The 14,397-nt window shown below is 39.7% G+C and overlaps 1 protein-coding gene across 1 annotated transcript in view; it reads right to left on the bottom strand.

Annotated features, from left to right (window-relative positions):
- The window catches only part of STARD13 (StAR related lipid transfer domain containing 13), a 573,040-nt gene extending 559,000 nt beyond the window's left edge, over window positions 1–14,040 (bottom strand). The window contains exon 1 of the mRNA XM_033235506.1: window positions 13,869–14,040. The gene's annotated coding sequence lies outside the window, so the exon portion shown is untranslated. The remainder of the gene's footprint in view (window positions 1–13,868) is intronic.
- Between the last annotated feature and the right edge of the window lie 357 nt (window positions 14,041–14,397).

Here is a 14,397-nt window from a genome sequence, read left to right as displayed (position 1 = left end):
TATACATATAGGTACATATACATATATAGGTATAGATACATATATCTAATATACATATAGGTTCATCTGCGCATTAACTTCATGTTCTGCCATTTTCATGCCATGGTCACAAGCCAATCTAGTTCTATGGGAAGAAAACCCCCCTCTCTTTATCAGACTGCAGGCAACAAAGAAAAATCTGTGGTAGCAGGCAGTACACTATGCTCTGTACCCCCTCTCTATTTGCCATGAGATAAAAGGTCACACAAGGTTAAAAAGAATTTTTAAAGCTGACACCCATTAATTTGAAAACTGTAACAACCCCATTGGTCAAATGGGTAAGGAGACATACAGTTTTCCCAAGGAGGAAATATAAAAAGCTAATGAATACCCTCTCCCCCTCAAAATTTGGTTTCAATAATGCAGGTAAACAATAATGCAAGTTAAAATGAGACACTATTTTCTCTATAAACTTAGCAAAGTCTTGAGAACATATACAATTCAGTGTTGGTGGGAGTGAGGTGAGGTATTTATTACCATTCACTGCTAACAGTAGTTTGAATTGATGCAAACTTTCTAGAAAATTTTCTAGTATCAAACAATATTTTTTTGGGAGATAGGGTCTCATTCTGTCAACCAGGCTGGAGTGTAGTGTGCAGTGGTGAGAACATGGCTCACTGCAGCCTCAACCTCCTGGGCTCAAGTGATCCTCCTACCTCGGCCTCCCAAAGGGCTGGGATTACAGGCTTGAGCCACTGTGCCTGGCCAACCATATTCTTTCAATGATAGAAATCTTAAAACTATTTTAAATTTTAAAGATACTTTAAAAGATCCAAGATACTTTATGGACAAAAAATAATATCAGCATTTTGAAAAATAAAAATTCTGTAAGAAAATGAAATGTTTAGCTGCTAGGGTATAGTTTATTATATTTTGTACATGAAAAAGTTGAAATAGTAATAGTATGCAACCAATAAAAACAATGTTTATGATGAATTTTAAAAATATGAGGAAATGCCTTTGTCATATATTTAGCTAATAAGGAGTAGTAAAAATTATATTTAGTTTGGGATCAATTATGTTAAAATAGTTGGAAAAGAATTACAAAGACATACAAACAGAGGTTATCTAATAAGGGAGTATGACTACAAGGGAATTTTACTGTGTTTTATTGTTTTCTACATTGCCCAAGTGTTCTGTGACAGTCAGAAAAAAATAGACACTGAGTGGTCAGGTGGATAGCAGAGCAGGAGGGAGCAAGTCAGAAAGGCTCTCTCAGATCGACTTTGGACACTCAGAGTTTAGAGTTTCTCCAACAGGAAAACAAGAAACTCCGGGTTCCAAACACCTCTTAGTGAGTTCAGCTTCTGTCTTACTTGCCTGAGGCTGAAGCTGTGGCACCGTTCCTCCGACACTTTCCGTAATGACCAGTTCTGCCCTCACCACTCTGGAGAGAGGCTGGCAACTTCCAATGGGAAGGGAAGCGTCCAAATGCTTCCTCTGCGGGGAGGGAGGAACGCAAGCCGGGTTGTACAAACGGGGGAGGGTATTCATTTCTGCTTTGTCTTTAGTCCTATCAGAGATAAAACAGAATTTTCCTAGATCCAAGTAACCACGAATGCTTTCCAGTTTCCACTCAGGATCTGAGGCGGAAAACGTAGGAATGCTGAAGAGATACTCATTTCTCAACTCGCATTTCCACTCCATCCAGCGAACCTGCTCGGGGAGGCTCTTTTCACTCTTTCCATTTCTTTTTTGTGGTCCACTATCACATACAACACTACACTAAATAAGGGTTTAGTAGCAGACGCACTTACTTTGTTTTTACAATTGTTGTTGAGTTTTTGGTGTCACAACTTGACAGAATACATTGGCAGCAGGGGTTCCGCATCAATAGTACTTTTCACTTGAGGGTTTTCTCTCTGAAAACTGACAGAACTGTGTTGTCTTTGGACTTGGTGAAAACTCCTTTTAACGCATTCACAGTTTGCTGCATGTGATGAAATTTAGCAATGCTCTTTCCCACCTTGAAGAAATCTCACAGATTTCGATTTCACTCTTGGCTTCATTTCTTGTTCTTGTTGAAATTCACACAAGTCAGTTGCCTGCTTTGAACTTCAGTTACCAAACTTAAAAAAACTATTGACTCTTTTGTTTATTTATTTATTTATCTATTTTTTGAGACGGAATCTCGCTCTGTTACCCAGGCTGGAGTGCAGTGGCGTGATCTCGGCTCACTGCAACCTCCGCCTCCTGGGTTCACGCCGTTCTCCTGCTTCAGCCTCCCGAGTAGCTGGGACTACAGGCACCTGCCACCACGACCAGCTAATTTTTTTGTATTTTTAGTAGAGACGAGGTTTCACCGTGTTAGCCAGTATGGTCTTGATCCCCTGACTTCGTGATCCACCCGCCTCAGCGTCCCAAAGTGCTGGGATTATAGGCGTGAGCCACCGCGCCCGGCCAGAAACTATTGACTCTTTTACTTACCTTGCTCATCCTGACGGAAAAGATAAAATAAGATCGTCTGTGAGAAACATTTTGTAAACTGTGTTGCTAACGTCATAATGATGAGAACGAATGAGGGACACAGGAAGTGGAGACCCTGTTACTGTGGAGAACATTTCAGTGTCGGGGCCTGTATCAAGGAAGCGTCCAACAACAGAATCCAGATTCCTCAAAGTTACGTAAAGTCCTGCTTCTTATTTAAGGGAATTTCTTGATCATGTTTTATCTAATGCTCCCTTGTTGAGTGGTGACTGAACTTGGAGAAAACGAGAATCCCTTGATGTTTTATGCAATTTGTACAATAAATTTTCAAAGGAGTGGCTCTGTGGCATTTTTCATATTCTGAGGGAGCATACAATTTAAAAAACCCAAATAAGCTTTTGACCAAATGCAACAAGACAAGCAGGAGGCTGTCTGCATGAGGACAGAACATAAAAAAAAAAAAAAATACACAAATATTTAATCTTGTTATGGTCAAGAATTAATGGCTACTCTTGTACCTTTAATTAAGAAGTAAGACCATTTAAGTTATCTCTCTTGACAAGCAGCTAAATGACAGTAATATTTTCTTTCACGAGCTCCCTTCTCCTGCCTGTTGCTTTGTGCTGGTTAGTTTTGATGGAAAGACAATGCCTAATGGGATTATTTCAGACAATGGAGGAATTACTAACAAGGATAATTTCTTCTCTTATAGGAGAATGTGCATCTTTATTTTGACTTTCCTATTTTTCTTCCAGTAATGAGGTGAACTAATGCTGTTTAATCAACTGAAAGCTTTCTGGCTTTCAGAGGCAGCCATTCAGAAAAGGCTGATCTTAAATGAGAGGGGAGGGAAGCATTAAGCTAAAAATAAAATGGACTTCAAGCTCTGACTGTCTCCCGAGATCTCCTTGGCCCCATAATTTTTGGTTAATGAGAGTCTCAAGGGGGAAGGTCCTAAGTCAGTGTCATTCAGCTGGCTCAGTGTAAATTCTTGGGCTGCATGTCGGTAGAATCCATGCTTGACCACAGGGACCTGGAATGAGGCACAAAATGACCTCTGACTTGTCCCTGAAGAAAGAGAAGCTGCTGCTAACATGAGAGTAGGTCATGTGGTAAGGTTGACCCCAGCCTTCTTACGGAATCTCTGGGAATGCTGTAGCATGCTTCCTAATCTACAAATGGAGGAAAATTTCTAGATCACTTCCATGGATCTCAGGAGAAATAGCCAGTATTTCTCTGAATTCATTTTGCATTGCTGTTGTAATATTACTAATACATTGATTAGAACTTATCATATAAAATTACATTTATAGCCTAGAAATGATTTTTTTTTTTTTTTTTTTGAGATGGAGTCTTGCTCTGTCGCCCAGGCTGGAATGCAGTGACATGATCTCGGCTCACTGCAAGCTCCGCCTCCCCAGTTCACGCCATTCTCCTGCCTCAGCCTCTGGAATAGGTGGAACTACAGGCAAGTGCCACCACACACCAGGCTAATTTTTTTTTGTATTTTTAGTAGAGATGGGGTTTCACCGTGTTAGCCAGGATGGTCTCGATGTCCTGACCTCATGATCTGCCCACCTCCGCCTCCCAAAGTGCTGGGATTACAGGTGTGGGCCACTGCACCCAGCCTATTTATTTTTGGAGACAGAGTTGCGCTCTGTCACCCAGGCTGTGGAATGCAGTGGCGCAATCTCAGCTCACTGCAACCTCTGCCTCCTTGGTTCAAGTGATTCTACTGCCTCAGCCTCCCAAGTAGCTGGGATTACAGGCACGCACCACCACACCCGGCTAATTTTTTGTATTTTTAGTAGAGACAGAGTTTTGCCATGTTGGCCAGGCTGGTCTCGAACTGCTGACCTCATGTGATCCACCTGCCTCGGCCTCCCAAACTGCTGGGATTACAGGCGTGAGCCACCACGCCCGGCCTAAAATGTATTATTAACCACATATATTTAAAAAGTGGATGGATGAATAGACAGATAAAATTTAGGTCCCAAACTCTGGGAAAAATGCTGTGAAGACAGAATTTACTTTCATTAACCACAAATAACCCAAGAATGTTCACCAAACATTATGTAGACTGCATAGATGTTTCCCTTATATATAACTTAGCACTTTCTAAAATGTATTATTAACCACATGTATTTTCCTGTCTGACCATATTGCTCATTCTTGCCATTTCTGTTACCTCCATTTAAGAAGCTTCTGAAAGATATGATAAGTTCAGACAACAGCGATTATATGAAAAGGAGAGTTTGACTATGGAAATGTTATTGAGGGACAAGCAGCATTATCTTGAGAATCTCAAGCTTTACCCTCCATGGTAGGGATGTTGCTGTACCTGTTGGAAGAGAATAGAATGCCTATGTGGTTTTTATCTCTTTGTTGGAATAGTATACCTATATTGTTTTTATCTGTTATTTTTTTCAGAAAAATGTTCAAAAATATCTACTTTGCTCTCTCACAACTCATGTACTCATTTTACTTTAAAGTTACGTTCCTTTTCTAGTTCATATGGATGCATATGTAGGCAATTAAGCAAGTCGTTTTAGGTACATTTGTGTGCATGTGTGAATGTGTCCATTTATCTTCTCAACTATTGCATCTCTTCACTTCTAAGACACCGTCCTCTGTGAGATGAACTGTGAGATAATGTATCACTAAGAAAAAAAAATAACACTGTCAATTAAACTATCACTTGCTATCAGTTGCAAAATGCATCCCAATTTCAGAGACGTAAAAATGTGAAAAGATCCTGAGTACTCTTCATTGGTAACAATGTTTTTCATGTGGTCTGTTACAAAAACATCCCTTTTAATGGATGCTGAAGAGTCATGTTAAATGAGGGTTAGCCTAAAGCTGCCTCCTTACATATTTTAAGTTCAGCCTAAAGGTTCCTCTGTACATCATGATCCATAACATGTGATGGTGTAAACAGACACAGGTCATATAGCCTTGTGCCAGTCACTGAGTTTTGGCCAATCAAATGTAGCCAATTGTTTGAACCCTGTTCAAATAAGGCAGACACTGAGCTGTAAACAATCCGGTTGTTTCTGTCCCTCACTTCCATTTTCTTTACATCACTTTCCTTTTTCTGTCCGTAGATTTTCTTCCACCAGATGGCTGTGCTGGAGTCTCTGAGCCTACTCTGGCTCAAGAGGCTGCCCAATTCGGGGATCATTCATTGCTCAATTAAACTCTTCTAAATTTAATTCAGCTGAAGTTTTTATTTTATCAGTTGTTGAACTGAAACACTTTGTACCTACCTAATTGTTTCAAATCTATTAAAAAATGGCAAATATCTATTAAAAATGGACCCCTAGGAAAAACTGGACTGCTAAAACCTGGGCCCTAATTTTATTAGACATACAAACTTGAATATTTATATAAATTAAATGATGATGTCTTAGTTTCACTTCACCAGCAACTTAGTGGTGGACATTGTGGGAGAGTATGGGTGAGGGTGGCTATGAGTTGACAATTGGTGAAGCTGGATTGCAAGCACATGGGTGCTTATGATAGTATTCACTTAAAATTCCAAGAAAAGAAGAGTTTCTGTCGGTATAATAGTGACAGAACAGGAACAGGATTGTGCTCCCATGTGCCCAAGAGGTAATCTCTATGCCCAAAGTAGTAGATTACAGATGGAGACTAAAGAGAATGTGTTTCCTGGAACTGTGAGTGAGGAGACGAGTGAAATGTGACACTCACCACTAGTCCTTCATTTAATTTTGTTGAAGCTGACTGGGTCGGACCTTTTGTTACAGGGATGGTTGGCTAGTCCTCATAATTGCATCTAGCCCTGAAGATCATGTGCTACTTTATATTGCTGGCATAGAGGCCAACTAAAAACAGCATATAAAGCTGGCATAGAGGCCAACTAAAAACAGCAACAATAGCAATTAAAATTTTCGTTGAATTGTCGAGCTGCTGTGCTAAGTAGTTTACCACATATTGTTTTATTTAATTGTCTTAACAACCCTGACAGGTGATACTATTATTACCTCTATTTTTACCCGTGGGGAAACAGAGAGAGAAAAGTTCAATGCATTTCCCAAAACTGGCAAGTGTCGGGTCCCAGATCACAATCTAAATTTGTGCTCTAAGTCACAGCCATGCATTGCCTTATTTTCTGTTGCACCAGGTTATGAGCAATGGAAATCACATCCTGCTGAGAATGACTTGCAGAATAGGACTAAAGACTCAGCCTTCAGCCTACAATCAGCGGGAGCCAGATGGGTGTAAAGGAACACAGACACAGGAAATGACCCTCATAGAAACAAATAAAAAGGGAATGCAGAGACCTCTACTAAGTAGATAAATGTAGTCCTGTCCAGGACAGACAGAAGAGGCAACTCCTCTGATTTTCATTCCCTCCTGAGTCTTGAAACCTTATCAGAGTATGCTCTTGCTTTCTGCAGCCTCTTGTGCCTGGGTTCACTGGTGTGTGGCACACCATCTCCTGGAATGCCAGTGGTCCTTCTGGACTTCCACCGCTTGCTCCCCTCCATCTGTCTTACCCATGCTCACTAACTGTTATGATAAGAAGACGATGTTCTTCTTACGACATTCTTGTATGTCCCTCAAGAGCCCTATCTGTCCAAACATACTTCGTTACAAAATCTAATCATTATTCTTTATACTTGTGCAGATTTGAAGATTGTTCCTGCCTGGCAGGCCAACTACTACCACCTTCTCCATATTTACCCACAAATGTCTGAGTAACATTTAAATAAACAGAACTTTTGGAGTGGGGAGTGTTGGAATCACCATCTGGATTGGCTGATCATTTGGGCTGCAGGATCCTGAGGGTAGCTCAAGGATTACATATGTATTCACAAGCAAGGAAGGCCACATGGGGATGGGACCATGACACAGGCTGTGGCTTGCACAGGGCTTGGCATGTAGTATGCCAAGTATCTTATATTCCTCCTCTGTGTTTCTAATAATGTCACCAAAGATCACATTGAACTTTAGTGGGGCATTTTGTAAATCTTTCGTGGTATCATTGCAGACGAGATTAAGAATATGGGCTGAACTAATGCAAGTAGGCAGATTAATAACTCATTGAACAAACATAATTGGAGAATGTCAACAAAGATCACATTGCAATTTTTTGTCTATAACATATGGAATTTACTATCAACTAAAATCCTAAAGTCTTATTTCACAAGTACAAGTTCTTCCAGTGAGTTTTTGTGCACTTATGATTATGATCCAAAATAAATAATCTTATGTTTGTCACTGTTACTTAGGTCTAGGTAGCTTGAGCTCATTATTCCAACCTGTTAAGATCTGTTTTCGTTTTGATGCTGTCATCACATAAGGGCATTCTTCCTTTTGGCTTTACATTTAGAAACGTACTAAACATGCATTTATCCAAGACACTGATAGAAATGCTTATCAGGACAGGACCAAGAACAACGTTTTTAATAAGTCACCAGACATCCCCTCACCCAAGTTGCTTATAAGCACCCTCTACATATGTTCATTCAGCCAATTATTAATCTGCCTAATTGCATTAGCTAGGTCCATATTTCTTCATCTTGTCGCCCATGATACCATGAAGGATTTACAAAAATGCCCCACTGAAGTTCAAGTGTATTTTGTCTGTTGCATTTCCTTGAACTATTGTTCCCATTAATTTGCCCAAATTCAATTTGCCTAAAAGCAATCTGACAAAAAGCAATTTGGTTAAAAAGATAATTTTGTCAAAAACAGTGGTCTAGTTAAAAGGGAATAATGCTGATAGGTATTTTTTCAAAATTGGTCTGAGTTGCCACCCATTTTGCACCTTATATATTTTTATGCATATGTTGCTTTTCCTCAATAGTTTGCTTTTTTATTTCTAATTATTTTCTAGCTGATTATTCCTATTAGGCATTGCTTATAATGTAGAATAACTGAAACAATCCAACTGTTCAGCAATTAATTAAAAGAATGCAAATGTCCAACATTGATGGATTGCTCTAAAATTATGATAGTTTCCAATTACCATATGGTAGTTAAAGGACAATAGGTAGTCATAGGGAAAGCATATGGAAGCCTACCATGCGTTAATGTGCACTTATTGGCTAGCCCCTCTTGAATAGGATTATGTTTAATACTGGTTTTCTGGTTTTCATTCATTATTTTCCAGTAAAATACATATGTTATTTTAAATTCCTAAAATAGGATGGTCGTGGTCACACCTGTAATTCCAACACTGAGAGGCTGAGGCAGGAGGAACAGTTGAGGTCAGGAGTTCAAGACCAGCCTGGGCAACATAACATGACCTCCTGTCTACAAAAAATACAAAAATTAGCTGGGCGTGGTGGTGCATACTTTTATTCCCAGCTACTTTGGAGGCTGAGGCAAGAGGATCACTTGAGTCTAGGAATTTCAGGTTACAGTGGGCTATGACTGGGCCACTGCTCTTCCACCTGGGAAACAGAGCAAGACCCTGTCTCTAAATGAATAAATTTAATTTAATAAGTGAATTAAAAGCCTAAAATAGTACATGTCACAATCATAGTTTGTTGTTCAACCACCCTATCAATTTCAAATAATATGCTCCTATTATTAAATCCTTAACTTGTCCCTTTTACACTGTTGGTGGGAGTGTAAATTAGTTCAACCATTGTGGAAGACAGTGTGGCAATTCCTCAAGGATCTAGAACCAGAAATACCATTTGACCTGGCAATCCCATTACTGGGTATATACCCAAAGGATTAGAAATCATTCTACTATAAAGACACATGCACACGTATGTTTATTGCAGCACTGTTCACAATAGCAAAGACTTGGAACCAACCCAAATGCCCATCAATGATAAGACTGGATAAAGAAAATGTGGCACATATACCATGGAATACCATGCAGCCATAAAAAAGAACGAGTTCATGTCCTTTGCAGGGACATGGATGTAGCTAGAAACCAACATTCTCAGCAAATTAACACAGGAACAGAAAACCAAACACCACATGTTCTCACTCATAAGTGGGAGTTGAACAATGAGAACACATGGACACAGGGAAGGGAACATCACACATTGTGGCCTGTCATGGGGTGGGGGCAAGGGGAGGCATAGCATGAGGAGAAATACCTAATGCATGTGGGGCTTAAAACCTGGATGATGGGTTGATAGGTGCAGCAAACCACCATGGCACATGTATACCTATGTAAAAAACCTGCACATTCTGCACAGGTATCCCAGAACTTAAAATAAATAAAATAAATAACCAAATAAAATTTTAAAAATCCTTAACTTATCCTCTAAGCAATTCCTTAGTTGTTCAGACTTTTCCCAAAACAAACTAATTACGTGAAGATGAGTTCATTATACATAATAACAAAAATAAAAGTTCTGAAAACTATAAAACAACATTTAAAGATACTTAACAGTGTTATAAAGCTATCCCATGTTTGATCACCCATACTTGAATATATAATGATGGGAAATAATTATTTGCAACCAATTTATCACGTTGACCAATTTGCTTTGATGAAATTACTTTTGACTAAATAACAGGCTATCCATCTACAGGTTAGTAACACAAGAACAAAACAATATGACTATATGGATTATTTCCTTTTTAGTGAATCTGTTCTGAATTCTAGGATCCATTGGCATCTCTTTTGGATGTCTTACAAGCCATTCCTTTAATAATCTATTTTAGAATATTGCCAATTTAAGACAATTTAAGCGTATGCATAAGTTCCTCTTAGAGCAGTTCAAAGACCCCAATGGGGGACAGCCTCCTACTTGAACTAAGTGCTGACACATGAAGCTAGGATGCTATCCATGCATTTTATTCCAAGTGTTTCATGCTGATTGATTCTCAAGGAAATGGCTTGACTTCTCCATCCTCTGGCATTTCTACAGAATCAATTCAAGAATATTACATGTGTTTAATATTCTTATATTCTTATTTTCTTACTCCATCCTTAGAGATTTCCCTTTGACCCATTTTACTATTATTTAAAAATCAGTATGATTTCACGGCTGTGAGTACTGCTTGGCTGTGCTCATGACCTACATTTGTGGCCATCTGAGAGGGCAAGTGCATAAGAGTTGCAAAAAGCTCCTAGAAATTGCCAATAATTTCTTTGTGAGTCCTCTAAGTGTTGACACTAGGCATATAGGCAATAAGTTAACACTTTACATGATTTTGCCTAGTATACCACATTAGATAAGACAGAATATATACATTAGTTTTTATCTTATCTATAGATGAATGAAGTCAGAATTTTTAACTCTCTTTTTTTTTTTTCTTCTTTGAGACGGAGTCTCACTCTGTCGCCAGGCTGGAGTGCAGTGGTGCAATCTTGGCTCATTGCAATCTCCACCTCCCTGGTTCAAGCGATTCTGCTGCCTCTACCTCCCAAGTAACTGGGACTACAGGGATGCACCACTACACCCAGCTAACTTTTGTATTTTTAGTTGAGTTGGAGTTTCACCATGTTAGCCAGGATGGTCTCCATCTCCTGACCTCATGATCTGCCTGCCTCGGCCTCCCAAAGCCCTGGAATTACAGACATGAGCCACTGAGTCAGGCCCAGAATTATTAACTCCTTTACTCTTTTTTTTTTTTTTCTGAGACAGAGTCTTGCTCTGTCTCCCAGGCTGGAGTGCGGTGGCACCATCTCAGTTCACGGCAACCTCCACCTCCCGGGTTCAAGCAGTTCTCCTGCCTCAGCCTCCCGAGTAGCTGGAATTACAGGCATGCACCACCATGCCCAGCTAAATTTTTTATTTTTAGTAGAGACAGTGTTTCACCATGTTGACCAGGCTGGTCTCAAACTCCTGACGTCAGGTGATTTGCCCACGTCGGCTTCCTGGAGTGCTAGGATTACAGGTGTGAGCCACCATGCCAGACCAGAATTACTCTTTTACCTCACTGTCTTAGGGTTTGTTTAAAATAAAATGGTCTAATTGCATCTTTTCATGTTTGTTCATGTAGAGTTGCATTCCCACCCAATCTTAGTGAAAATTTCTACAATGAAATATTCTTCAAATGGGACATGAAATCATAATAGTTAATTTCAGCTATTTCTTCAGCCAGCCTTTCATTCATTCAATAAAAAATGAAAAGTAAAAGTAATAAAAACAAAGGAAACTATTAGCTCTACAGACAAATGACATATTCTTTAAATGTGAGCTCTGTAATGGTGTAGTTTCATCAGGATTTGGTTCTTAGCATAGACCAATGAATAGGAATAACTCTTAGCATAGACCAATGAATAGGAATAGCAGTAAGACCAATGAAGAGGAGTAATCTTATTCCTCGAGTTTATAATTCCAGAGCCTTTGTCTACCTTTTGGGGACTGTCCCCCAAGCATTCCTCTGCTAAAAAATCAGGGTCTGAGTGCAGCCACGAGGGAAAGACCCCAGACTGTCAAAGATGAAAACCACCAGAACCTGAGTGAATCTTTCAATAAAGGAAGTGTCACCTTTAGTAAAAGAAACAGAGAAATCTTGAAATTTTTTTCTGGCAATTTTTTTCTATATTGACACAAGTAACATATTTTAGTTTCCCCCCTATTATTCCTTTTCATTTTATTAAAACAAGAAAAGAAATTGCTGAGAATGGCTCTGATGTCATGTCTGGTTAATGAAACTAACACATTGCTTAAATATTTATCCTCACATACATTGTATTTGGATTGCAGATGTGCAGAAATGTTGTCAAGTTAAAAATAACTCTTTCAGTAAGGCGAAGGCACACTGGAATGCTAATCCAAGCCCACTGCTATACCTCACGCCTACATCCTGGGTGTCCTGGCTGCATGAAGTAAACAGCCCTAGCTTCCCTTCCTTAGGAACCTTCACCTTTTGGCTAGAGCTGTTTTTAAAATGTGTGCCAAGATTAGCAAGAAACAGAGGGACAGGAGAAAGAGAAAAATCCTCAAGAGAGCTACTCTCAGTTCCAGAGACCCTGGAACAGTGCTTATGGCATTCCTGTTGGGGAAATTTTCTTCCCTCCAGGACAAAGGTAGCTTCAACATTCTAATCCTCAGAGTGAATGAGTACCTACCCTAATCTGTGCGCAGCGAATCAGTCATGTGGTTCAAAGCATAAAGCCATGAGAATACCTAAAGTCAGGTGAGGCCGCTTAGTTCGGGAAAGGAAAATGTCTGGAGGAGGGAATTTTCAGACCAGGACTCCACTACTGCTGCACCCTCAGATTTTAGGTAGGATGTCCTTTGGGGTTCACCTCAGTATGTAGGTAGGAGGGAACCTGTGTCATGGGAATATGCCCTGGAGACTTACATGGAAGTATAAGCCCCTATCAAGGATGAGAAAGGATATGGAACAAGAATATGATTTGCTTTTCGTGGAGGGAGATATGGATGCAGATTGGCGCTCTCTGTGAAAAGGGTACAGTAAGGGTTTGGAGATCTCAGGGGAAGTAACAATGAACTTAGTCCCTGTATATCTGATAAAGGTAAAGGAGGAGAGTAGGAATGTGTGGGCAAAGATTTAAGAAAATAGATGCAGTTTGATTATCATCTACATCTTCTCTTTTAAGTTCTCTAGGGCACAGAAAAGACTCCACATCTTATTTTCCCTAGTGAGAGAGAAATATTATACAGTGATGCCCTCTTAGAAACAGATCAATGAGCTAGTTAAAAGCATTGAGTATTACACCTTTGGAGGCCGATCAAACTTGAACAAAAACATTAGAAGGTCCTGTACATTTCTACTGGAAGACTGGATTTTGTTAACAACATTAGACAAATAATTGCCTTCTATATTGTTGAACTTGTTCTACCTCCTTTTATGTCTGATAAATCCCTGGCTCCTAGGCTGTACTATAATTACTTTCAGCTTTCCAATTTAATTTGCCACAATCACAGGAAACTGGCCTGTACAAACTAACACCTGATCCCAACAGATTTTTCACATCTTACAGAGCAGTGCCAATAGAGTTGCAGCAGTGGAGTTTAATCCCCTCCCATGCCTAAGGAAGCACCAAGCGACATTCAGGATAAAGACCCGCAGATCTGGACTGACATTTGGTTACAATTGCACTGGTGTTTTCTCTCTATGGGATTGGACCTGCACCCAGACCCACTTTCAACTGGCAAGGATAATTTGATCCCATTTTTAAGCATACTGATTTACAGAGAGCAGAGAGAAAACCCAGTCTATTCTGGACACTTCCATACATGTAAAAGTACAACAAATCTATATGACTGTTTCATTATGGAAGACTTTTTATTTTTTAAACAGTGGTGAGTTTTTTCCTTTTAAGTCAGAGCTGTGCGTGCACGTTTCACAGTGAGCTGTTATTCCTAAAGGCAGGAGGTTAGGCAGCATGTTACAGTTTCATATTAAACAACAAAGAGTTTTAAGGAGCGTCCTCAAATTACACTCACAGTTTCAAAGTTCAAGAATTGTGGCTGAGCACTCCTTACCTTACAGTTTCGGATCCAAAGAGGTCTTTAAGTTTAAAGCAGTACATCAAATGTGCAGGATTTATTTTCTTGCATGAAAGTCTCATCTGTCATAGCACCCCACTCCCAGGGAGGAGCCCAGCCTCCTCTTCCCGAACACCAATGAGGAAACCAGAAGAGCACATGGGGGAAGTGGCTTCCCTGAAAGCCTGTCAGAGTCTGCACATGCTCTTTGCGACAGAGGTGCCAAATTAACCTTGGCATGAGGCTCACAATGCACCTCATTGTGAGGTCCTGGGCACCTCTTAGGGGAAGAAAAAGGTTATAAAATGTCTGAGCCAATGGAAAGTTTTCACGCTTTTGCTGAGATGTGCCTCTTATTAATTAAAAATAAAAGAGACAATTTTTTCTGTTAATTAGCTTCCTGAGGTACGAGTAAGATTATGAACAGCCCACCAACATATTGAGATAAGAGGGAAGGCTATCTTTTGGAATTCTACTACTGTTTCAGGCTAGTGAGAAGAAATAATTTATAAAGCTTCATCTTACC

This window comes from Trachypithecus francoisi, unplaced genomic scaffold (assembly GCF_009764315.1).
Source record: "Trachypithecus francoisi isolate TF-2019V2 unplaced genomic scaffold, Tfra_2.0 Contig01461, whole genome shotgun sequence".
NCBI classification, from domain to species: Eukaryota; Metazoa; Chordata; class Mammalia; order Primates; family Cercopithecidae; genus Trachypithecus; species Trachypithecus francoisi.
The sequence above is the reverse complement of the archived record's forward strand: the minus strand, read 5'-3'. Positions and strand labels throughout refer to the sequence as shown.